We start from the raw sequence: 26037 nt of genomic DNA on the forward strand, positions 1-26037 counted from the left end.
CTAAAAATATGTTTAGTCCCGGAGTACTAAATTTCACTAGGGGGGAATGTGGCACCCCAGGGGTCTGGTCTCCACAGTAATAGCAATGTTATGTCTGAGAGCAGGTGGGAGGTCTCTTGGTCAGGAATCCTATGCATGCCACACCTCCTGCCCAGTCCTGGGATTGGAAGAACTTCCCCTATATAAAACTGGGGCTGAGGCAGGGTTAGAGAGAAGAGAAGAGAAGAGTTGAGAAGAAGAGAAGCAGCATAGGAAAGAAAGATCAGGAGCTCTGTGGGAGCAGGCTAAAAGGAATCAGGGGCTGGCAGCTGAAGAGCTCGCCCTGATTGAAGAGTTACTACCGGACCCGGAGTCCGAGGCTGTGGGGATTAACCCAGACCCAGCAGCAGAAACCGCCCGGCAGGGGATTTCAGGTCCTCTGGCCAAGAAACCCGAAGGCACGGTCACACGCAAGGGACCAGCACCGCCGTCGTGGAGCGGAAGCCACTAGAAGGCCCCGAGTCACCGGCCATACGGGTGAGCACCACACGGTACACTCAGGGACGTGGGCTACTTTTACCCGCCTCTAGCAAGGTAGCCAGAAGAGTACGATTAGTTGGGGAGGCCTACAACTCCGCCTGGCCAAGGGGGATCCCATCTGCTCAAGGACTGACCAGGCCCCGACCGCTAGCCAGTACTCCGGGAGGGTCTATCTTTGTCACCAGTAAAGACCCTGAACTACACCGCATCGTCTCTGAGTGGTTCCTGCTACCCCCATCATCCACGTCGGCTGCCCTGAGGCCATACCCCTCCCGTTGGGGGTTATACCATCTACGCTGCACTATCCTACCACCGGCCTCAGCGGTCTGCCCTGCAGCGGCAGCTCCATAGCTGCATTCAACGGGTGGCGTAGTCGTCCTACATCTACTGCTAATATACCGCCACTTAGTCTGACTCCCTGGGCACGGACCGGGTCTCCGCCACGAGACTACTACCCCCAACAGGCCCGGCTCCGGGTAGTCCCCGCGTGCGCAACGCTACACCAAGTAGGCCCAGGGGTGCGTCAAATACAGGGGGTGTACTGACTTATGCTGAACGCTGTATGTATAACGTCCTGTGAATACAGGGGGTGTACTGACTTATGCTGAGCGCTGTATGTATAACGTCCTGTGAATACAGGGGGTGTACTGACTTATGCTGAACGCTGTATGTATAACGTCCTGTGAATACAGGGGGTGTACTGACTTATGCTGAACGCTGTATGTATAACGTCCTGTGAATACAGGGGGTGTACTGACTTATGCTGAGCGCTGTATGTATAATGTACTGATAATATAGGAGTGTACTAGTGAATGTGTCTCTCTCTTGCTCTCTCTCTTGTCCTGGACATCTTGTCGTCATGGCGCCACACTGAGCATGCTCAGTCTATCGAGGCTTCGGACCGAAACACACATCCCTTGGTTATATTATTATTTCATTTGGTATCATAACATTAGTACATTTCTAGAAACAATTATTCCTTAATAATGTTTGCAGCCGCCCAGATCGTCTTCGAGATATAGCTGATCGATTTGGTGTGGATCATGATGCAATGCTCGACAATGTGTTATATGCCCGAGCTTATACACGTAAGAGACAAAACATGTTTAACCCCTTCACCCCCCAACCCAGTTTTCACCTTCATGACCAGGCCAAATTTTATAATTCTGACCAGTGTCACTTTATATGGTAATAACTCTGGAACGCTTCAATATATCACAGTGATTCTGATATACACTGCTCAAAAAAATAAAGGGAGCACTCAAATAACACATCCTAGATCTGAATGAATGAAATATTCTCATTGAATACTTTGTTCTGTACAAAGTTGAATGTGCTGACAACAAAATCACACAAAAATCATCAATGGAAATCAAATGTATTAACCAATGGAGGCCTGGGTTTGGAGTCACCCCCAAAATAAATTAAAGTGGAAAAACACACTACAGGCTGATCCAACTTTGATGTAATGTCCTTAAAAGCAGTCAAAATGAGGCTCAGTATTGTGTGCATACGTGCCTGTATGACCTCCCTACAACGCCTGGGCATGCTCCTGATGAGGTTGCGGATGGTCTCCTGTGGGATCTCCTCCAAACCTGGACTAAAGCATCCGCCAACTCCTGGACAGTCTGTGGTGCAACGTGACGTTGGTGGATGGAGTGAGACATGATGTCCCAGATGTGCTCAATCGGATTCAGGTCTGGGGAACGGGCGGGCCAGTCCATAGCTTCAATGCCTTCATCTTGCAGGACCTGCTGACACACTCCGGCCTCATGAGGTCTGGCATTGTCCTGCATTAGGAGGAACCCAGGGCCAACCGCACCAGCATATGGTCTCACAAGAGGTCTGAGGATCTCAACTCAGTACCTAACGGCAGTCAGGCTTCCTCTGGCGAGCACATGGAGGGCTGTCACGTCTGTCACATGTGCTCAGTGTAAACCTGCTTTCATCTGTGAAGAGCACAGGGCGCCAGTGGCGACTTTGCCCATCCTGGTGTTCTGTGGCAAATGCAAAGCGTCCTGCACGGTGTTGGGCTGTGAGCACAACCCCCATCTGTGGACGTCAGGCCCTCATACTGACGCGCCCCTGGGCCTGCTGTGTCGTGCGGCATCGCGCGCACGGGGGCTTACCCGGAGCCGGATCAGATGGGGGTAGTAGTCTCGTGGCGGTGACCCGGTCCGTGCCCAGGGAGTCAAACTGAGCGGCAGTCTTTAGCAGTAGATGCTAGAATGTTCGACTACGCCACCCGTTGAATGCGGCTATGAAGCCGCCGCTGCAGGGCAGACCGCTGAGGCCGGTGGTAAGGTTGTGCAGCGTAGCTGGTAGAACCCCCAACGGGAGGGGTATGACCTCAGGGCAGCAGATGTAGAAGATAGTGGTAGTGAGGGTGCAGCAAGGAAGTTCAGAGACGTGTGGTGCAGTTTTAAGGCTTTTACTCACAGGTGTTGCTCCGGTCACTTCGGCCAAGAGTGACCACCCGAGCCGTGCTGCGTCCACCAGGTGCGGGACTCGGCCAACTCCCAGGCAGTTCCAGAGCGTGGTCCCAAGCTCCCCTCTATTCCTTCCTACGGGCCGTCCTCACCAGGGACCCACCTTTGTCCGGCTCCCTTGGGTCTTTTGGTGGCGAAACCTTTCCCGGCTTCCCTGACCCTATGCGTGGTTTGCCTTCCTGGTGGATATGGTGAGGGGTCGCGCCAAAACTTGTCCACGACCTCCGGTTCCTGGCTAAGGATGTTTAGCCTCTACCAGTTTGGGATCCGGTACCCTCTTCTGCCAACCCTTCACCCGTTAACTTGTTCTCTTGTGGGATCTCAGGGTTCCCTCTATTCTTACGTCTCTGGGCCTTTCTTGGTGTTTCTGTTCCTCTTCTCTGTGCTTCAGGCCTGGCTCTGGAGCTGGGCCCAGACGGAGCCACAGCTCCCCCTCAGCCCTCTCTGGCTGAGCTCCTCTCCGAACAGACCCTCCTCTGAACAGGACCCTGTCTAAAGATGGTGCCCACCTCTTATACTCCCTCTGACACCCGAGCCCAGGTGACTAGCACCCAATGGGCTCCTTCCTATGCCCAGAGTCCCTCCCCTGACTGCTCCTACACTACTGGGATGTTCCTCCCCCCCTCCCACTCCAGCCAGGGACAGACGCTGTCGTACCTACACATCTATCTGGTGGGAGTACCGTTGTTCTGTCCCCCGGAAATGGGATGAGTGTAGTGCATGCAACTAACTGAGCTCGGTCCCACACTCCATCCTTACCCGGGAGTGGAATACCACACCTCTGGTTTGAGGTGCAATACCCCTGTAGCAGCCGAGTCCTCGGGGTGCTACAATACCACCCTCATGGAGTCGGTTTTTAACAGTTTGTGCAGACACATGCACATTTCTGGTCTGCTGGAGGTCATTTTGCAGGGCTCTGGCAGTGCTCCTCCTGTTCCTCCTTGCACAAAGGCAGAGGTAGCGGTCCTGCTGCTGGGTTTTTGCCCTCCTACGGCCCCCTCCACGTCTCCTGGTGTACTAGCCTGTCTCCTGGTAGCGCCTCCAGCCTCTGGACACTACGCTGACAGACACAGCAAACCTTCTTGCCACAGCTTGCATTGATGTGCCATCCTGGATGAGCGGCACTACCTGAGCAACTACTGTGGGTTGTTGAGTCTGTCTCATGCTACCATAGGTGTGAAAGCTCATCCAACATTCAAAGGTGACCAAAACATCAGCCAGAAAGCATTGGTACTGAGATGTGGTCTGTGGTCCCCACCTGCAGAACCACTCCTTTATTGAGGAGTGGTTCTGCAGGTGATAATTGCCAATAATTTCCATCTATTGTCTATTCCATTTGCACAACAGCATGTGAAATTGATTGTCAATCAGTTTTGCTTCCTAAGTGGACAGTTTGATTTCACAGAAGTTTGATTTACTTGGAGTTATATTCTGTTGTTTAAGTGTTCCCTTTATTTTTTTGAGCAGTGTATATGCTAGTTTTCTCGTGACAGTGTACTTCGTGATAGTGGTAAAATTTGTTCAATATGACTTGCGTTTATTTTTGAAAATATTGGAAATTTGGCGAAAATGCTGAAAATGTAGCAATTTTCAAACTTTTAATTCTTATGCCCTTAAACCAGAGTTATGTCACACAAAATAGTTAATAAATAACATTTACCACATGTCTACTTTACGTATGCATCATTTTTTAAACATAATTTTTTTGTTAAGAAGTTAGAAGGGTTAAAAGTTGATCTGCAATTTCTCATTTTTCCAACAAAATTTACAAAACCATTTTATAGGGACCACATTTGAAGTGACATTAGGGGGCCTATATGACAGAAAATATCCAAAAGTGACACTATTCTAAAAACGGCAACCCTCAAAGTCCTCAAACCACATTCAAGAAGTTTATTAACCCTACAGGTGCTTCACAGGAATTAATGCAACGTGGAAGGAAAAAAAAAATGAACATTTTACTTTTTTTTCACAAAAATTTTCCTTTATCCTCATTTTTTTTTATTTTCACAATGGTAGTAGGAGAAAGTGAACTCCAAAATTTGTTCAATTTCTCCTGAGTACGCATATACCCCATATGGGGAGGAAAACTACTGTTTGGACGCATGGCAGGGCTGGGAAGGGGAGGAGTTCCGTTTGACTTTTTGAATGCAAAAATGGCTGGTATCAGCAGTGGACGCCATCTTGCGTTTGGAGAGCCCCCAATGTGCCTAAACAGTGGAAACCTCTCACAAGTGACCCCATTTAGGAAACTAGACCCCTCAGGGAATTTATCTAGATGGGCAGTGAGTGCCTTGAACCCCGAGGTGCTTCACAAAAGTTTATAACGTTGAGCCGAGAAAATGAAAACTCATATTTTTCCCACAAAAACTTTTTTTAGCCTCAATTTTTTGATTTTCGCAAGGGTAATAGGAGAAATTGCACCAATTTGTTGAACAATTTCTCCTGAGTACGTTGATACCCCATATGTGTTGGAAAATTACTGTTTGGGTGCACGGCAGGGCTCGGAAGGGAAGGAGCACTGTTTAACTGTCACGCCAGGTATGAGTGCAACACAGAATCACTCCAGGTGTGAGTGCAACACAAGGGCGAAAGGGAGCCCAAACACTAGGGAAAGGGAGAAGTGGTGACCTCCTAAACTGTACTAGCGTCACCCTGATTTCCCCTAATGTCCCTATATAGCCTCTTTAGCTGTCGCCGATCACGTGCCTTGCCCTACTATCTCTGGCGTAAGGCTATAGCTGGGGAAGGAAGGAGATGAGCACTAGTCAACCTCTGCTAGCACTCTAAAGACAAAAGGGGAAGACAACACAGGGGAATTACAATAGCTTTAGAAGAAACTCCAACAGGGCACACGGCCTCAAGACTCCAAAGAGGACGTGATGCTACTTCAGCCAAGTTCCAAGTAGGAATGAGTATAACTGCCCACCTGGAGAGACCAGATATATATATATATATATATATACACACCCAGGCCAGAGGGAGGTAGTCGCTGGGTCTGCAATGCAAAACGTGGAGACCTCCTTCAAGCCACTTCAGGACGACTGTCTATCACCTCTGACACACCCGTGACAGTAGCCCCCATCTACGTGTGGCTTCTGGACACTCAGGTTCGGGGTTCCCAGGAAAAGAGGTGTGAAAAGAGCAAACCAATTTGGGAGCGTTCACCTCTGACGCTGAAACCCACGTCCTCTCCACTAGACCATAGCCTTTTCAGTGCACCAAGTATTGCAGAGAACGATGTTGGAGACGAGAATCTGCTATCCTTAATCTCGAACTCCAAATTACCATCAACCATTACTGGGGGCGGTGATAGAGGTGAGGGCTCAAGGGGCTCTACGTACCTTTTGAGTAAGGACCTGTCGAACACATTGTGAATCTTAAAGGCCCGAGGAAGTTCAAGACGAAACGCTGCTGGGTTAATGACGGCGGTAATTTTATAGGGACCAATAAACCTAGGTCCCAGCTTCCAGGAAGGAACTTTCAATCTTATATTCTACACAAAGTCATTCCATTTGGAATCTGTTGCCCATCTACAGAATTCCGAACTGTATGTTTCCAATGACCGAATCCCCTGCTGAAGGTGACGTAGCTTAGACTCAGCCAAGGCGACTCGGTCAGGGTCATCAGAGATAAGGGCAAGAGCTCCAAAAAAAACCTCCACAGATTGGAGACAAACTGTCCTGCGGTAATGAAAACGCCCATGACTGAGGATCGCCCTGCAGTAGAGAGATCACAATATCAACCCGTTGCTCCTCATTACCGGAGGAGTAGGGACGAAGTTTTAAGTACAATTTGCATGCCTCCTTAAACACAAAAAACTTGTCCCTACCTCCTGAAAATCTGTCCGGGAGGTCAATCTTGGTTTCAGACTGGACAGGTCTACCAGCAGAAACCCCTACATTGGCGGCCTGTAACCGGTGATACTGCTGCTGAACCTCATGTGCAGCAGGCCTTCATGGTGGTAAAATAGCTGCTAGGAAACCACTGCTAAGGACAGGCAACAAGCAGAAGAGACTTGTTTGGGCTAAAGAACACAAGGAATGGACATTAGACCAGTGGAAATCTGTGCTTTGGTCTGATGAGTCCAAATTTGAGATCTTTGGTTCCAACCACCGTGTCTATTTGCGACGCAGAAAAGGTGAACGGATGGACTCTACATGCCTGGTTCCCACCGTGAAGCATGGAGGAGGAGGTGTGATGGTGTGGGGGTGCTTTGCTGGTGACACTGTTGGGGATTTATTCAAAATTGAAGGCATACTGAACCCGCATGGTTACCACAGCATCTTGCAGCGGCATGCTATTGCATCCGGTTGGCATTTAGTTGGACCATCATTTATTTTTCAACAAGACAATGACCCCAAACACACCTCCAGGCTATGTAAGGGCTATTTGACCAAGAAGGAGTGGTTTGGGGTGAGCTGGACCGCAGAATGAAGGCAAAAGGTATTGGCACTGTTTGAAAAATCATGTGATGTTTTTCTAATTCGTGTAATTAACAGCACCTGTAACTTACCTGTGGCACCTAACAGGTGTTGGCAATAATTAAATCACACTTGCATTCCAGTTAACATGGATTAAAGTTGACTCAACCTCTGTCCTGTGTCATTGTGTGTACCACATTGAGCATGGAGAAAATAAAGAAGACCAAAGAACTGTCTGATGACTTGAGAAACCAAATTGTGAGGAAGCATGAGCAATCTCAAGGCTACAAGTCCATCTCCAAAGACCTGAATGTTCCTGTGTCTTCCGTGCGCAGTGTCATCAAGAAGTTTAAAGCCCATGGCACTGTGGCTAACCTCCCTAGACGTTGAGGTAAAAGAAAAATTTACGAGAGATTTCAACGCAAGATTGTGCGGATGGTGGATAAAGAACCTCGACTAACATCCAAACAAGTTCAAGCTGCCCTGCAGTCCGAGGGTACAACAGTGTCCACCCGTACTATCCGTCAGCGTCTGAATGAAAAGGGACTGTATGGTAGGATACCCAGGAAGACCTCACTTCTTACCCTGAGAAATAAAAAAGCCAGGCTGGAGTTTGCCAAAACTTACCTGAGAAAGCCTAAAACGTTTTGGAAGAATGTTCTCTGGTCAGATGAGACAAAAGTAGAGCTTTTTGGCAAAAAGCATCAACATAGAGTGTACAGGAAAAAAAAAGAGGCATTCAAAGAAAAGAACACGGTCCTTACAGTCAAACATGGCGGAGGTTCCTTGATGTTTTGGGGTTGCTTTGCTGCCTCTGGCACTGGACTGCTTGGCCGTGTGCATGGCATTATGAAGTCTGAAGACCACCAACAAATTTTGCAGCATAATGTAGGGCCCAGTGTGAGAAAGCTGGGTCTCCCTCAGAGGTCATAGGTCTTCCAGCAGGACAATGACCCAAAACACACTTCCAAAAGCACTATAAAATGGTTTGAGAGAAAGCACTGGAGACTTCTAAGGTGGCCAGCAATGAGTCCAGACCTGAATCCCATAGAACACCTGTGGAGAGATCTCAAAATGGTAGTTTGGAGAAGGCACCCTTCAAATATCAGGGACCTGGAGCAGTTTGCCAAAGAAGAATGGTCTACAATTCCAGCAGAGCATTGTAAGAAACTCATTGATGGTTACCGGAAGCGGTTGTTCGCAGTTATTTTGGCTAAAGGTTGTGCAACCAAGTATTAGGCTGAGGGTGCCAATACTTTTGTCTGGCCCATTTTTGGAGTTTTGTGTGAAATGATCAATGATTTGATTTTTGCTTCATTCTCTTTTGTGTTTTTTCCTTGCAAGCAAATTAAATGAAGATAATAATACCAAAGAATTTGTGATTGCAATCATTTTCAGGAAGAAACTGAGTATTATCTGACAGAATTGCAGGGGTGCCAATACTTTTGGCCACCACTGTAAGACATATTTTCAGTTGTTTCACACTTTTTTGTTAAGTATATAATTCCATATGTGTTAATTCATAGTTTTGATGCCTTCAGTGTGAATGTACAATTTTCATAGTCAAGAAAATACAGAAAAATCTTTAAATGAGAAGGTGTGTCCAAACTTTTGGTCTGTACTGTATATAAAAAAAATGAAAAAGTAATCCAATAAAATAAAAATACTGTACCCATAAATAAATATTATAAAAAAAAAACCAAAACAATAAAAGTACACATATTTGGTATCACCACGTCCATAACGACCTGACCTATAAAACTGTCCCACTAGTTAACCTATTTAGTGAACATGGTAAAGAAAAAAGGAAGCAAAAAACGATGCTTTATCATACCGCCAAACAAAAAATGGAATAAAATGTAATCAAAAATACGAATGTAAATAAAAATGGTACCGCTGAAAACGTCATCTTATCCCGCAAAAAACAAGCTGCCATATAGCTCCATCAGCCAAAAAGTAAAAGTTATAGCTCTCAGAATAAAGCAATGCAAAAAATTATTTTTTCTATAATATAGTTTTTATTGTATAAAAGCGTCAAAACATAAAAAAACTATATAAATATGGTACCACTGTAAACTTACTGACCCGAAGAATAGTGCTGCCTCATCAATTTTACCACACACGGAACGGCATCACGGTTGTGCTAGGGTTAGGGTTGTGCTAGGGTTAGGGTTGTGCTAAGGTTGTGTTGGGGTTAGGATTTTTTCAAATGTAAAGAAAAAAATGACAATATGGCGACTAGTGTTGAGTGCAAGTGCTCACTACTTGAGTTTGCATCGGGTGCTCGGGTAGGCACTGAGTATCGCAGATGCTCGAGTGACATGCTCGAGTCTCCGCCCCATATGTTTCGTGGCTGTTATACAACCATAAAAAGACGCGGGGATTGCCTGCCATGCATGGGAAATCCCCGCATGTTGTTTTTTTTTGGGTGTCTAACAACCGTGAAACATGCAGGGCGGAGACTCGAGCATGTCACTCCAGCACCCGCAATACTTGGTGCATACCCGAGTACCCGATGCAAGCTCAAGTAGCGAGTATTTGCTTTCATTCATTTTATTCAATATGATGACCTAATGTTATCAAATTCTGTGTCGTACCTCTGGGTTTAAAATGTTCATTATACCCCTTGATAAAATCCTTGAGAGGTCTAGTTTCCAAAATGGGGTCACTTGTGGGGGGTTTGCACTGTTTAGGCGCATCGGGGGCTCTCCAGATGCAACGTGTCGTCCGCTCTCAATTCCAGCCAATTTTGTGTTCAAAAAGTCAGTGCTCCTTCCCTTCTGAACCCTGCCGTGCGCTTAAACAATAGTTTTTCCCCACATATTGGGTATTGGCGTACTCAGGAGAAATTGCACAATAAATTATATGGTGCAATTTCTCCTGTTACCCCTATGAAAATGCAAAATTGGGGACTGAAAAACATTTTTGTGGGAAAAATGTGAAAATTTTATTTTTACGGCTGAATGTGAAGCACCTGGGGGTTCAAGGAGCTCACTACCATCTAGATAAGTTCTCTGAGGGGTCTAGTTTCCAAAATGGTGTCACTTGTGTGGGGTTTCCACTGTTTAAGCACATCAGGTGCTCCCCAAACGCGACTTGGCGTCGGCTAATTATTCAATCAAATTTTACATTCAAAAAGTCAAATGGCGCTCTTTCCGAACTCTGCCGTGCGCCCAAACAGTGGTTTTCTCCCACATGTGGGGTATCGGCTTCCTCAGGAGATATTGCTCAACAAATTTGTTGTCCATTTTTTTCCTGTTACCCTTGCAAAAGTAAAAAAATTGGGTCAAAAATAACTTTTTTGTGAAAATTTTTTCTCCTTCCCCCATGATGGCACCATGGAGAGAAAGGGAATCCGCCCTTAAAGAACAGTAAACCTACAGATAAAAAGGGCGGTACCTCTCTCCCTCATCAGTTGGTTTCCTGTCCTTGACGGGGACCTACAGCTTTCTAAGAAGAAAGAAGAATCATGAAATGACATACCAGCCCCGGCCAGTCTGGCTCAGGCAGCGGGGGTTCCCTGCCTCAGCTGGCACGGTGTCCTGAAGCGCCACCACTGAGGTCAGTGGGCCTCCAGGGTGGCAGGGAGACGCGGCGCAGAAGAAGGCTGAAGCCGCTGCGTTCTCTGGTGGTGCTGGGTGCCCAGGGCGGTGAGTAGGCCTGGGACTTCTGGGTCCCATTATGCAGAAGCGCGCTCGCCGAGCGCCTCCCCGTGACGCGTGCCCTGATGCACCACTGGGGAGTTGGCGTGACTGGGCGCGCGCTTGCTGGGCGCCTCCCCCTGACACTAGCCGCAAGGCTGGGTGCGCACACCGGACGTGCCGCGTGCCGCGGTGCATCTCTGGGAGCGGCGCATCTGAACGCAGGCACGGGATCCCTGGACACATTGCACCCACCGCCCAACCTGGAGAATAGCAGCAGGGTGGCGTCCCCCATACTGGAGAGGTGCGCGCCCATATCCCCCAGGGGGAGGGTGCAGCACACAAAGGCCCCACGGCTGGCTGATGGGAAATTCAAGCCAGGTGAGGAGGGGTGGAGCCCTATAGGGGTTTAAATACTGGGGTTAAGCACTGGGAAAGTTCTTCCTTAGCACACTCTGGCACTAGCTATGAGCGAGCAGGAGCTAGAGGAGGTGCAGTCCCTGCATCCCCACTCACCTCCACCACCGCAACAAGGGAAGCGTGCCAAAGGAACCCCCAGTGACCCTTCACTCCAGCACGGCCAAGGTAACAGCGGAAGCGGGCGTTCCGGCAGGTCTTCGCAACGCGGCAAGGACTCCAGTGGGGCATCAACCTCGAGGAAAAACCCATCTACAGGAACGAGTTCCTCTCCAAATCCGGCACTCCCTCTTACAGCAGGATGGTAAGTGATCTTTGTGAAAGCTCACTTTACAATTTGGGCCCCTTCTTTTTCCTCTCTCATCAGGGCAGGAAGAGTACGGGCAAGTCCAAACACACATGGGAGAAGAGTCTATACAGCTCTTGTAATGAACAGACAATTTGCGAGGAGACCCCTAAGTTCGCCTCAGAGCTCAGATCCTTGATTAAATCCCAGGTAGAAAATACTTTCAAGTCCCTGCAGAAGGGGGGGGTGGGAAACAGGAGAAAACCCGCAATCTGTCCCCGGTATCAGGATCTAGCAGTTTGGATGGAGAGGGGGTAGACACAGATTCGTCCTTCTTATCTTTATCCTCATCATCTTCCGGGGGTGGAGGGGGACGTAGCTGTTTTCCTATAGAGGCTACAGACAATTTAATTAAAGCAGTTAGGTCCACCATGGGGTTGGTAGATCCTCGCCCCAAGAGATCGGTCCAGGACATGATGTTCAGTGGCCTTGAACAAAAGAAAAGAAGATCTTTCCCTCTCAATGATAAAGTCCACTCCCTGATTAAAAGAGAATGGAAAAAGACGGAAAGAAAGGGCCTGTTGTCCCCAAAGAGGAAATACCCTTTTGAGGACCCGCTATGTTCAATCTGGGGAAAAGCAGCAAAATTAGATGTGGCAAAAGCTAAAGCCTCTAAAAAATTTTCCCTGCCGTTTGAGGACATGGGGGTACTAAAAGACCCAATGGATAAGGAGGTCGCAGGGGGAGGGTTAAAACCCGCAGTTGCAGACACATATACAGCCAGATCATTAATGGTCTGGCTAGACCAACTAGAGGCACAACTTAAAAACAAAACATCCAGGGATAACTTATTAGGCTCCATCCCAGTAATGAAGGGCGCAGCAGCATTTTTGGCTGATGCGTCAGCTGACTCTGTTAGGCTGGCAGCCAGAGCAGCGGGCTTCTCTAATGCAGCCAGATGGGCCCGATGGCTTAAATGCCACCAAACAAAATTAAAGCTGTGTTCCATTCCTTGCGAGGGTGAGTTCCTATTTGGACCTATTCCCTACTCTTGATGATATTCTCAACAAGGCTGGGGATAACAAGAAACGTTTCCCTGTCCTCTCCAGTACTTCATACAGGGAAGCCCTTTCGGAGCAGAAAATTTATACGCTGGAAACCCCCCAAAGACCAGGATAGGTAGGAGGATAGGAAGAAAAAAACTAAAGGATTTATGTTTAACAGACCCCCCCCCCCCCAGTGACAACACAGAAAACCCACCCAATAAGGATCAGCCCCAGGTGTGGGGGAGACTTCTTCTTTTCCTCCCAGACTGGGAAAAGATATCAAACAGCTCTTGGATTTTAGACCTGATAAAAACAGGTCTAAAATTTCAGTTTCACTCCATTCCCAGACCAAACTTTGTCATAACCCCCAAGAGGTCATCAGAAGTAGAAAAATCAGCACTAGAACAAGAAATCCTAGGTCTAATAGAAAGAGCCGTCCTTCAAGAAGTCTCTGCCCAGGAGAAAGGCGAAGAATTCTACTCCCCTCTGTTCCTAAGGAAAAAACTGGACGGGACTTTCAGAACAATTGTAAACCTGAAGAAATTGAACACATTTCTGAAGGTTCAAACCTTCAAGATGGAGTCAAAATCGTCAGTAAAACTGTTATTCCCAGGCTGTTTTATGGCTATCCTGGATCTGAAGGACGCCTATTATCACGTCCCCATGCACAGAAATTACCTGAAATTCCTAAGGGTAGCAATATCGATAAAGGGAATAGTCAAACACTACCAGTATACGGCCCTCCCATTCGGTCTAGCTATAGCCCCAAGGGTTTTCACAAAAATAGTGGCGGAGGTAATGGCCCATCTAAGGGAGCAAAACATTCTGATTACCCCTTACCTGGATGATTTGCTGAGGCAACTCTTTCAATCATTGCAAGGACCAACTGGCAAGGGTCATAGATTCCTTGACGAATTTAGGCTGGCTTCTCAACCTAAAAAAGTCCAAGTTGGAGCTGGACCAAGTACAAGAGTATCTAGGCATTTTATTAGATTCGAGGAATCAGGAGTGCCGTCTCCCGGCAGGGAATATTCAGAAAATGATAGCTCGGATATCTCAAGTAAAGGACCACCCCTCTATGACTCTGCGAAAAGCAATGTCCCTTCTAGGTTCCATGACAGCCTGTATTCCGGGGGTCCGTTGGGCCCAGGTACCTACCAGGGACTTACAGTGGGAAATCTTGGGGGCAGAGAAATCGCTAAAAGGGCACTTAGAAGGTCAGCTAACTTTGTCATCAATAACCTTAGTCTCCCTAAGATGGTGGGTGGAGGTGGACAATTTAACCCAAGGCGTTCCATGGACAATCTCAGTCTCGCAGGTTCTGACTACAGATGCAAGCCCCAGGGGGTGGGGGGCTCACCTAAACGACCAAATAGCTCAAGGGGTCAGGACAAAGGGCTTAAAAGGTGTATCCTCCAACATGAAGGAACTTCTAGCAGTAAAATTCACCCTCTCAAAATTTCTAAACACTCTACAGGGACACCATGTAAGAGTGTTCTCGGACAACAGGGTAGTAGTAGTAGTAAATCACCAGGAGGGGACCCAGTCCCATTCTCTACTACAAGTAACAAAATCCATCCTCCAGTTAGCCGAGAACAATTTGGGGTCTCTGTCTGCACTCCACATAAAAGGAACAGAAAATCTCACAGCAGACTTCCTGAGCCGAACCCAGCTGAAACAGGGCAAATGGGAGCTGAATCAGTTAGTGTTCAACTAACTCACGAAAATGTGTGGATACCCTTTCATAGACCTATTCGCCAACTGGCAGAACAAAAAAGTAGACATATTCTGCTCAATAAACACCAAGGGGATCCCAGCAGCACTAGATGCATTTACAATCCCATGGAAGCACCAGCTAGCCTATGCCTTTCCCCTGATCGCACTTATTCCGGAAGTTCTGAGGAAAGTCAGGGAATACAGGGCAAACGTAATTTTGATAGCCCCCTTCTGGCCAAAGAGGCCCTGGTTTTCCTGGCTGAGGATAATGTCCACCTCCGACCACTGGGTTCTTCCGGAAATCCCGGATCTCCTTTTCCAGGGACCGGTCCTCTATCCTCAGGTAGCAAATCTACACATGACAGCCTGGATTTTGAGAGGGCGCTCTTAAGGGATAGAGGTTTTTCCCCAAATTTGATCTCCACTCTACCACAGAGTAGGAAACCCGTAACTACCAGACTTTACGGTAAAACCAGGAAAAAATTCCTCTTATATTCAGGTTCTAAGGTACAAGGGGAAGTCCCCATTACTTCCATCTTAGAGTTCCTACAAAGGGGGTTAGAACGGGGTCTGGCCACAAGCACACTCAAAGTTCAAGTTGCGGAATTAGGAGCCCTATACAACTGCGACCTGGCCAGAAATAGGTGGATATCTAGATTCATCAAGGCTTCATCCAGTTCTAGGCCCACCCCCTCCCGGAATACTCCTCCTTGGGACTTAAACTTAGTCCTTACAACCCTAACCAAACATCCCTTCAAACCTTTAGCGGATGCATCTCTAAAAACCCTATCTCTTAAGACGTCACTCTTAGTAGCTTTCACATCGGCACGAAGAGTTAGCGACATACAAGTTCATCAGCATGGCACCCCTTCATGCAAATCCCAGAGGACAGGGTGACACTTAGGACTGACCCAGCATACCTTCCTAAGGTGGAATCACACTTTCATAGATCGCACGGGAGAGTAGGAAGGATAAGGCTCTCTTTTGTGTGCTTCCAGGGACCTCTGAAGGGACAAAAAGCTTCCAAGGGAACACTGGCAAGATGGATAAGAGACGCCATCTCCCTGGCATACTCGTCAAGCGGGGAAACCGGGCCGGAGAATCTAAAAGCTCACTCGACAAGGGCAGTAGCAGCCTCCTGGGTGGGAAAAGCCGGTGCTTCAATAGAACAGATATGTGGAGCTGCAACCTGGTCTTCCCCCTCTACATTCTTCCAAAGGCGGTGAAGGTAGAGATATACGTCCACGCCGCTGAAAAATCCTCAAATCAGGAACATATAATAAAATCCTTGTTTATTGGTAAATGCCTACGCGTTTCTGGGTGTTCCACACCCCTTCATCAGGGCACCAACAGATATATCAATGCATGCACTGAAACACTCCATTTATATACAGACATAAAGTGAAAAAAAAAAAAAGTTGTGTTCAAAAAGGAAGAGCAGAAAAAAAACAAAAAAAAAACAACATAACCTTTGCACCTGAGGCCGTGTGCAAAAACCTTCAACAAAACTTTATCAATGAGTGTCACCAATATAAAAAGTGAGTATAAAAAACATGTATTAAGACACGTATTAAAAATAATGTAGTGTAGAGATGTATAAATAATCAATATACAGAATAGTCAAATGTATCAGTCAAATGGAGTAAATACATGAAAGGAATATTACTTACTAATAAGTAAGCGTTCACATTAGGTAAGAACAATATAAATATATATATAACATTAAAATCTCTAATGAGAATACACCCATCAGCTGTCGTTCCATAAAGGGAGATGGAAAACGAAGGAACAAAATAAAAATAAATATAAAAAGTACCCCCATGTAGAAAATAGCCCGTAATAACCTCTGTCAATGCATGGGTGTACACACTTATCTGTTACTTATATGTAGTCAGAGGTGTGCCTGGTAAACTCCTTAAAAATTTTACATTTTGTTACTAACCTGGGGTCCTCTCTGTGCTCTGTAAACAACTGATGAGGGAGAGAGGTACCGCCCTTTTAATCTGTAGGTTTCCTGTCCTTGAAGGGCAGATCCCATCTCTCTCCGTGGTGCCGTCATGGGCTCTGAGAAATGCCGTTATCGGTAAGTAACTACGTATTATTTTTTTTCCACATTACAAAAATTCCTGTGAAGCACCTGAAGGGTTAATAAACTTCTCGATTGTGGTATGAGCACCTTGAGGGGTGCAGTTTTTAGAATGGTATCACTTTTGGGTATTTTCTGTCTTAAAGGCCCCTCAAAGTCTCTTCAAATGTGACGTGGTCCCTAAAAAAATGAGAAATCGCTAGTCAACTTTTAACCCTTATAACTTACTAACAATAAAAACTTTTGGTTCCAAAAATGTGCTGATGTAACGTAAACCTGTGGGAAATGTTATTTATTAACTATTTTGTGTGACATATCTCTAATTTAACGACATGAAAATTGCAAAATTTTCACAATTTTCACCAAATTGCCGTTTTTTTTTCACAAATAAACACAAGTCATATCGAAGAAAGTTTACCACTATCGTGAAGTACAATATGTCACAAAAAAGCAATCTCAGAATCAGTGGGATCCGTTGAAGCGTTCCAGAGTTATTACTTCATAAAGTGACAGTGGTCAGAATTGTAAGAATTGGCCTGGTCATTAATGTGCAAACCACCCTCGGGGGTTAAGGGGTTAAGCCCATGTTGATTATATAACTGCATCTTGAATATCTTTTTGTAACCAACTGAAATGCCAAGACTTGTGTCACTGTCCAAATAATTCTGGACCTAACTGAATGTACACTATGATGGCAATAAAACACTAAATTGCTAAGAGCTAAGCAACAGCTGGTATATTTTCTTAAATCATTGTTTTTATCATAGGTGAACATCAGATGGAGTTTATGGATTATGTGGCTGCTAAATTTCATGAAGAAGCTGGTATTTTTAAGCTTTTGGTAAACAAAAAGATTACAAATAAGTATCTGTCTAATCTATTTATCTATGAAATCTATCTGTCTGGTAGGTTCCCAAAAATAGGTTGCCACGCAGTCGAAAGGTGGCTGTTTCCATTAATAGTTTAAAAATTCACTAAAAACTTATTGTTATGGCCACATGTTATACTGAGTCATTTTTGTAGTGCAAATGATTGATTTCTATCTACTACTTAGCTCGCAACAGCTTCAGTAAAAAAGCATACATTGATTTATCAATGTTGAACACAACTCAATGATTAGCAGCATTAGAAACCCCTTAGGGTATGGGCCCAAGATCAGGCTGTATCAGCATTTTGGATGCATCGTATTTTCGCTGCGTCCGATCGCGCAGATAAATCCGCATGTGTTCATTGAACACATGCGGAGTTACCTTATCCTGTACATTCTATTGTGGAAATTTCTGTTGCTGAGACTAGCATTTCCACAACAGAAATTGACATGCTGTGGCTTGTAAATCCACGCCGCGGGTGAGTTAACGCGGCATCAAATAGAAGCACTGTGGGCACGGGATTTATAGAAATCCCATCCACTGTGCTTCTACTCTAGAACGCAGCATTTTGGACGCAGCGCAGGTGAGCTGCATCCAAAACGCTGCTATTACGGATCCTGGGTGCGCAGCCTTATTCACACATTGCAATAGAAAAAAATGTAACCCCTTTTTGACTTAACTCATTTTTGATTTTGTGCTTTTCTTTGAGGTAGGGAATGTGTAAAATTAGATAAATGATGATGCTGCAAACATATCAGAGGTGGTAGATGAACAGGATTCAAGAGGGTTGAACCTTTTAGAAAGTGACAAACTCTGTTACCTCAGAGCCAAAAAGTTGGGTCCCTTCTACTCGGGATGGAAATCCCAGAGTGGGGATTGAATATCATTTTTACTGTCTGAACCTGTGAGGCTTTGTCATTCTATAATGTTGAGTGTTTCTTTAAGGTTGAGGTCAGATGGCCGTTAGGGTTATCCAAGAGAATCAGGCCATTTATGCAAATGACACTTGGTGATCAGAGTGTCAGCATTGTGTGATCCGATACGAGAGAGAATCGGAGCAATCTGTGAGGAGAAGTGACGTGCCCCCTGGGCCGTGTGTGCACGCATTGGGGTTACCCGGAGCCGGGTCTCTGGGGGTTGTAGTCTCCGTCGCGGCGACCCGGTCCCGTGGCTCAGGGTGGTCAAACCAGTGGCAGTCTTTTATATGTTTTAGGTTAATGTCCGACTACGCCACCCGTGGATTGCGGTCAGGGTGTACCGCCGCTGCGAGGCAGACCGCTGAGGCTGGTGTTGTGTGCGCAGCAGAGAATGGGACAACTCCCCACGGAAGGAGTATAGCCTCAGCGCAGTGAGTGTGGATGATGAGAGTGATGGTGCACGGGTGTAGCGTCTGTCTGCACTCTTCCTGGCTACCTTGCTGTAAGCGAGTGGAAGTAGCCCACGTCCCTGAGCATACCGTGTAGTGCTCACCCGTATGGCTGGTGACTTGGGGCCTTCTGATAGCCTCTGCTCCTCGATGGCGGTGCTGGTCCCATGCTCGTGACTGAGCCTCCGGGCTTCTATGGCCAGAGGACCTGGAATCCCCTGCCGACTGGTTTCTGCTGCTGGACTTAGAGATCCTCACAGCCTCGGACTCCGTTGTCCGGTAGTAGTGTCTTCATCCAGGACGAGCTATATCTGCTTCCAGTCCCTGGCACTCAGCTCCTGCTCCTACAGAGTTCCTAGCTGTTGCTTTCCCTGTGTCTGCAACTTCACTCTCTACTCTCTCTGGAGCTTCACTTTCTCCTCTAACCCCGCCCGAGATCCAGTTTATATAGGGCAGGTTCCTCCCCTATCTGGTCTGGGACAGGAGGTGTTGCATGTTCAAGGGCTCCTGACCAGGGAACCTCCCACTTGCTCTCAGACGTGATATTTCTATCACTGTGGCAACCAGACCCCTCTGGTGCCACATTCCCCCCTAGTGAAATTTAGTACTCTGGGACTAAACACATTTTTGAAACATAATATAACAGGGTATAAACAATAATACAACAACATATGTACAAGAAGTTTAGTCTTTAGAGGTCACTTGCGCGTCCGTGACCGGGTGTCCATGTCACTCAACGAGGTGAAGTCTTGCACGGTTCGGGGACCTGTCCAAAGCAAACCCCAAATGTTGGCCCTGGGCGTGGCTGCAAGGTGAAGCGAACTACTTTGGACCACATGGGGCCACGCCAGACAGGTTTTTCTTCCGTGGCCGTCTTCGCAAGAGGCACCAAGTGCAACTATTTACAATGTAGTTCCGGTTATTCAGCGTCCATAACCTGACAGTCCAAATAAACCTGCAGGGTAACTAGAGGAACATAATTAATAAACAGGCAACAAAAACATAAACCATTTTCAGCATTTGCAATTTACAGGTTAATCCACATTCTAGATTCTCCAGCGAGCGGGCATCTGTCCTCTAGTGCTCCTGGTGGACCTACGTAACCCACTATCTGGCTCTGCACTACAGGGTGTAGGAGGTGTTGCGGGTAGGCCTGGCAGCTTCCTGCGTACTCTTTGGCTTACTAGGGGCACGACAGGCTCACTACTAGCAGAGGGTTGATTCTCCTGAGCTGCTGGTATGGATTCTTCTGCCTCCTGGGCCGGCTGCTCTTCCGACACTCCCTGTTCTTCTGTAGGCCCTTGAGGGGCTGGCTGGAGAAAGGTGAGGACAGGTACCACGACTGAGCTGTTGATCTGAGTCCAGGATCGGGGAAAGTCTCAGAGTACGGTACTGATCATTTCTTCCCTTTCCTCTGCGGGTTGAGAGTTCTCTTAATCTTCGTCAGTGCTTTGCAACTGCTCGGGACACTTTTTCAGGTGGTCTCTGGAGACAATGGCCGTGGTTTCTCCTCCATCCTTACTGATTATACAGATTTTTGGATTCTCATGGCGTGAAGGCAGTACGGTGTACGGTTCTTTCTCCCACTGATCATCCAACTTATGGAGCCGCCTCTTTCTCTTCAAGACCTGCTCTCCAGGTACCAGGGGAACAGCGGGAGCATGCTGGTTATAAGTCTTCTCTTGCCTTTCTCTTGCTTGATACAGACTTCGCTCGACGCTCTCTTGAACTTTCCGGTACTACTGCTGCCGTTCTGTATCCCAGTCTGCCTCTGGCGAGGTGTCCTCTGGTGTCAGGACTCCCATATCCAGGTCAATAGGCAGCTTACCAGGTCTTGCTCTCATTAGGTAAGCCAGGGTACAGTTGGTGGAACTTACTGGGATGTGGTTATACAGGTCCACCAGATCAGGCAGTTTCCCAGGCCACAGATTACGTTCTTCCAGGGGCAACGTTTTTAGCAAGTCTATCACCACCTGGTTCATTTTTTCACATAGTCCGTTGATCTGAGGGTGATAGGGCGTTGTTCTTATCTTCCTGCAGCCATACCAGTTGCAGAACTCCTGGAAGACCTCCGCTTCGAAGGCTGGTCCTTGGTCCGTCAACACTTGCTCCGGATACCCGTGTGGATGGCAGAAGTGCAGCTGGAAGGCTCTGGCTGCTGTTTGAGCTGTCAAGTCTTTGACAGGGACCACCACCAGGAACCGGGAGTAGTGATCTACGATGGTGAGGGCGTAGATGTACCCAGATCTGCTCGGAGCCAGTTTCACATGGTCCAGAGCTACCAGCTCCAGTGGCTGCCTGGTGATGTTGGGCTGCAGAGGAGTCTTCTGGCTGGCACAGTCCTTCCTTTTTAGGTTGCACGGGCCACAGTCTCTGCACCATCTCTCGATGGCTCCTCTCATGCCTACCTAGAAGAACCGTCCACGCAACAGGAACTCCAGCTTCTTCCATCCGAAGTGCCCTGCCCCGTCGTGGTATGCCTCCAGAACCATAGCCGCGTCTCGTCTCGGGACAACTACCTGCTAGGTCAGCTCATGTGTTCGGGAGTTGACCACTCTCCGGCACAGCTTCTCTTTGTAAAGAAACAGCTTACTTTTCTCTTTCCACAGTTGCTTGGTCTCCTCCGGAGCGTCTGGGTCAAGGCGGGCATCAGCCTGTGTCAGCATTTCCTTCACCAGACGGACGGCGGGGTCACTGTCTTGCGTCTCCGCCCAGCCGTAGTGGGGTAAGGGATTGAACGTAGCAGAGTGCCTGTCCCTTACACGGTGGGAATACTAGGTAATCCCATGACGGTGGTACGCCGGGAGTTCGATCTCTTCTAGTTCTTCTAGATCTTCTCCTCTGTCCAGTAAGTTTGGCATCCTGGACAGGGCATCCGCGTTGGCATTTGAGCGTCCCGCCCGGTATTTGATGGTGAATTCATAGTTGGACAGGCGGGCCATCCATCTCTGCTCCAGGGCACCTAGTTTTGCAGTGTTCAGGTGTGTCAACGGGTTGTTATCCGTGTACACGGTGAACTTGGAAAAGGCAAGGTAATTCTTGAAACGTTCGGTCACTGCCCACACCACTGCCAGGAACTCTAGCTTGAAGGAGCTATAATTCTCAGGGTTCCTTTCTGTGGGCCTTAGTTTCCAGCTGGCGTAAGCGATTACCCGTTCTCTCCCCTGCTGAATCTGGGACAGTATGGCTCCTAGCCCGATGTTGCTTGCGTCCATGTGGAGGATAAAGGGCTGGCCGTAGTCAGGGTACGCCAGGACTTCATCCCCCGTGAGGGCCATCTTCAGCTGGCGGAAGGACTCCTCTTCCAGCTTTTCCCACCTGAAGGGTGGCTTCTGGGTTTTGGCCTTCCTGGACTGGCCTATCAGGAGGTCCTGCATAGGAGCTGCCATTCTCTTGAAACCGGGAATGAATCTTCGGTAGTAGCCTACCAACCCGAGGAACTGCCGTACTTCCTTTACGCTGGAGGGTCTTGGCCAGTCCTTAATCACGGTGATCTTATCGGGGTCGGGAGCCACTCCGTCAGCACTCACCACGTGTCCCAGATACTGTACTTTTGGTTTCAGTAGATGAGACTTGTAGGGTTTCACCTTTAGGCCGTAGCTTGCCAGGACGTCAAACACTTCTGCCAGGTGTTTCAGATGGTCCTCGTAGGTCTTGCAATAAACGATGACATCGTCCAGGTATAACAGGACCGTCTCGAAATTCCGGTGTCCCAGACAGCATTCCATCAACCGCTGGAAGGTCCCCGGTGCGTTGGAGAGCCCGAACGGCATACAGTTGAATTCACTGAGACCCATCGGGGTGGTAAACGCGGTCTTCTCCTTGTCCGCCTCTGCTACAGGAACCTGCCAGTACCCGCTAGTAAGATCCAAAGTGGAGAAGAAGCTAGCAGATTTTAATGCAGCTAAAGATTCTTCTATCCTAGGTAACGGGTACGCATCTTTGTGTGTGATTCGGTTGACCTTTCTGTAGTCTACACACATTCTCATGGTGTTGTCTTTCTTTTTCACTAGAACTAGTGGAGCTGCCCATGGGCTACAGCTGTCCCTGATTACCCCAGCCTCCTTCATGTCTCGCAACATCCCCTTTGCATGCTGATAGTGTGCAGGGGGTACAGGTCGGTATCTTTCTTTTATGGGTGGATGGTCTCCTGTGGGGATGTGATGTTCTACCCCCTTTACTCGCCCGAAGTCTAGCAGGTGTTTACTAAAGACTCTTTCGTACTCCTGAACCACCCGGTAGACTCCCTGTTTTTGGTGTGATGGAGTGGAGTCAGTACCCAAATGCAGCTGCTGACACCAGTCCTCCATATGTTTCTTAGAGCCGTTACCTTCCTCTGATTGAGACAGAGGTAAGAGTTCTACGGCCTTTACAGAATTTTGGTTTATGGTGAACAATTTGGCTAGCGTGGCATACCGGGGCAGGTATACTTCTCTCTCCCCGATATTTAAGATGCGGACAGGCACCCTCCCATGGCGTACATCGACCACCCCCCGTGCTGTCAAAATGGTGGGCCTACTGTCCGAGTAGACGGGTTCGACCATTGCTTGGTAGTCTCTGCCTCTTAGACCAATAGCTGCCCGTCACCATATCATCATCTCACTTTTCGGGGGCATGGCAATAAGGAACGGGTCACACATTCTCATGCTACCAATCTCACCACCAGATAGTTCCACCTGTTGCCGTTTCATCAACGCCCGGATCTCCTTTTGTAGGACACGCTGCTGGCTGGAACTGGCGTTCATGGCAACCTGCTGTAAAATGAGAATTATCTCTGCAAGACAATTTTCAATCACGTTAGTACCCAAGCTTATTTTAGGGTGACTCTCACGACGGTCAATGTCCACAATAATCAGTCCTTGTGCCGCCAGTTCAACTTTACCGATTTTAATGGTCACCTCTTTGAATCCCACCTGCAGCACGGGCTGACCATTGCTGGCGATGATACTCAGGTCGTCATCTGGGTAGCGGGTTATGTCCGAGTCATTCCAGTACCGCTTAAAGAGCACATAAGGGATGGTAGTCACCTGTGACCCGGTGTCTAGTAGGGCAATCATAAGAATGCCATCCAGTACCACAGGCAAGACTGGACGTCCCCCTACGTATTTATCACGCCAGTTCGATGGGCCTGATGATCTTATACATGGGGGTTGGCCCTCTGCCCCAGGTTGTGCCCGTTTAAATGACAGTACCTTGCCATATGTCCTGGTTGATTGCAGCGGCGGCTGATGGGTTGCCCGTCCTCGTTGTATTGGTCGCTGGGTCTTCCTCTGGACGATGGGATCCTCCTCTGTCGGCACCACGGGACGTCCTCCGGTCCGGATGCCAGCTGGATCTTTCCTGGAGGAGAGACCTGTAAAGACTGCACAGTTCTGGTTAGCGCGGCAACGCTTTTGGTTAGCTCTTGGACCTGATGGTGCAGGTCTGTAGCCGGGTTGTTGTCCAAAGCCTGCGCATCAGCTCCCACAGGCCCTGCAGACAAGGGCGCTGCCTCCTTGGGATAAGTGATAGCGGGGCGCCTTTGGGTTACAGTGCCACCCGGTGCCGGTTCTCGGAGCACCCGGATGGCTCTGTCCTTGAACTGTGCAAAATCTAAATCAGGGTCCTGTAGGGCCATTGCCCGCAACTGGGTTTGGTGGGCATTGGACAGTAGACCCTCTATGAATTGTTCAGTCAACAGCTTATCTTCATTCCGCACGCTGTCAGGGTCTGCCTGCTTAATGGCTCTCAGGGCCTCCTGAAAGTTCAAAGCATAGTCCCTTATACTTTCTTGTGCCCGTTGCTTGCACCCGTAAAATCTTAGTTTAAACTCTGCTGAGGTGCGGGTATCAAAAGTGTCCTTTAGACGGGCCAGTATTTCTCTGACAGTCCCCTTCTCCCGTGGTGGCCAGGACTTAACCTCCCTTTGGGCTGCTCCGATTAACTGGCCCACCAAGATGCTCACTTTTTGCTCTTCTGTCAGGGGGTATACTTGGAAGAGGCTTTAGCCTTTCCTTAAAGTCACTTAGGGTGTGTGACTCCCCTGAGTACTGGGGTAGCCATGCCGCTCCGGGGATATATGGCATCGTGAACGGCATCACTGCGGCAGCAGCCGCGCTGGCGGTGGGAGCTCCCTCCATTCCTGGTATCTTCCGCCCCCCTAGTTAACCGTGGCCTACCTCTTGTTGCTCTTCCTCCGTCGGCCGCGGCTCCGCAAGTGATCGTCGGGGTTGAGGACCTTGCGTCGCGTGCTGATGACGTCGGCGTCCGCTGTGCTCCTTCCAGGACCTTGCGCAGCGTCCGTGCGTAAGGCGGGGCTTCAGCTCTCGCGCGCTTTCGTTGTCCACGCCCCTCTTCTTCCCGCGCGGCGTCCCGAAGATGGCGCCTAATGGCGGGAAAACGACTGCGGATGGCGGGAAAACTGCTGCGGATGGCGGGAAACTTCACCACGGCAGGTATGACAGTCTTTTGAAGGCACGCAGTACCCGGTGGTTGCGGGCACAAAATCCTGCCGACTACGCCAAAGTTGACGCGCCCCCTGGGCCGTGTGTGCACGCATGGGGGTTACCCGGAGCTGGGTCTCTAGGGGTTGTAGTCTCCGTGGCGGCGACCCGGTCAAACCAGTGGCAGTCTTTTATATGTTTTAGGTTAATGTCCGACTACGCCACCCGTGGATTGCGGTCAGGGTGTACCGCCGCTGCGAGGCAGACCGCTGAGGCTGGTGTTGTGTGTGCAGCAGAGAATGGGACAACTCCCCACGGGAGGAGTATAGCCTCAGGGCAGTGAGTGTGGATGACGGGAGTGATGGTGCACGGGTGTAGCTGGAATGACTCAGAGTCTTTGCAGTGCAGTACAGGGTCTTTACTGATGATGATAAGGCGGACCCTCCCGGGAGTACTGGCTAGCATAAGAGGCCGGGTCAGTCTGTGAACAAACAGGAGTTCCCCTGGCCAGGTGGAGTTGTAGGCCTCCCCGTCTGTCTGCACTCTTCCTGGCTACCTTGCTGTAAGCGTGTGGAAGTAGCCCACGTCCCTGAGCGTACCGTGTAGTGCTCACCCGTATGGCTGGTGACTTGGGGCCTTCTGATATCCTCCGCTCCTCGATGGCGGTGCTGGTCCCTTGCTCGTGACTGAGCCTCCGGGCTTCTATGGCCAGAGGACCTGGAATCCCCTGCAGCTGGTTTCTGCTGCTGGACTTAG

General features: G+C 48.4%; 1 pseudogene; it reads left to right on the top strand.

Moving 5' to 3' along the window:
- The window catches only part of LOC141157734 (meiotic recombination protein DMC1/LIM15 homolog), a 179790-nt pseudogene that overhangs the window by 116110 nt on the left and 37643 nt on the right, over window positions 1-26037 (top strand).

This window comes from Phyllobates terribilis, unplaced genomic scaffold (genome assembly GCF_046119375.1).
Source record: "Phyllobates terribilis strain yellow unplaced genomic scaffold, ASM4611937v1 Scaffold_8__6_contigs__length_399053987, whole genome shotgun sequence".
NCBI classification, from domain to species: Eukaryota; Metazoa; Chordata; class Amphibia; order Anura; family Dendrobatidae; genus Phyllobates; species Phyllobates terribilis.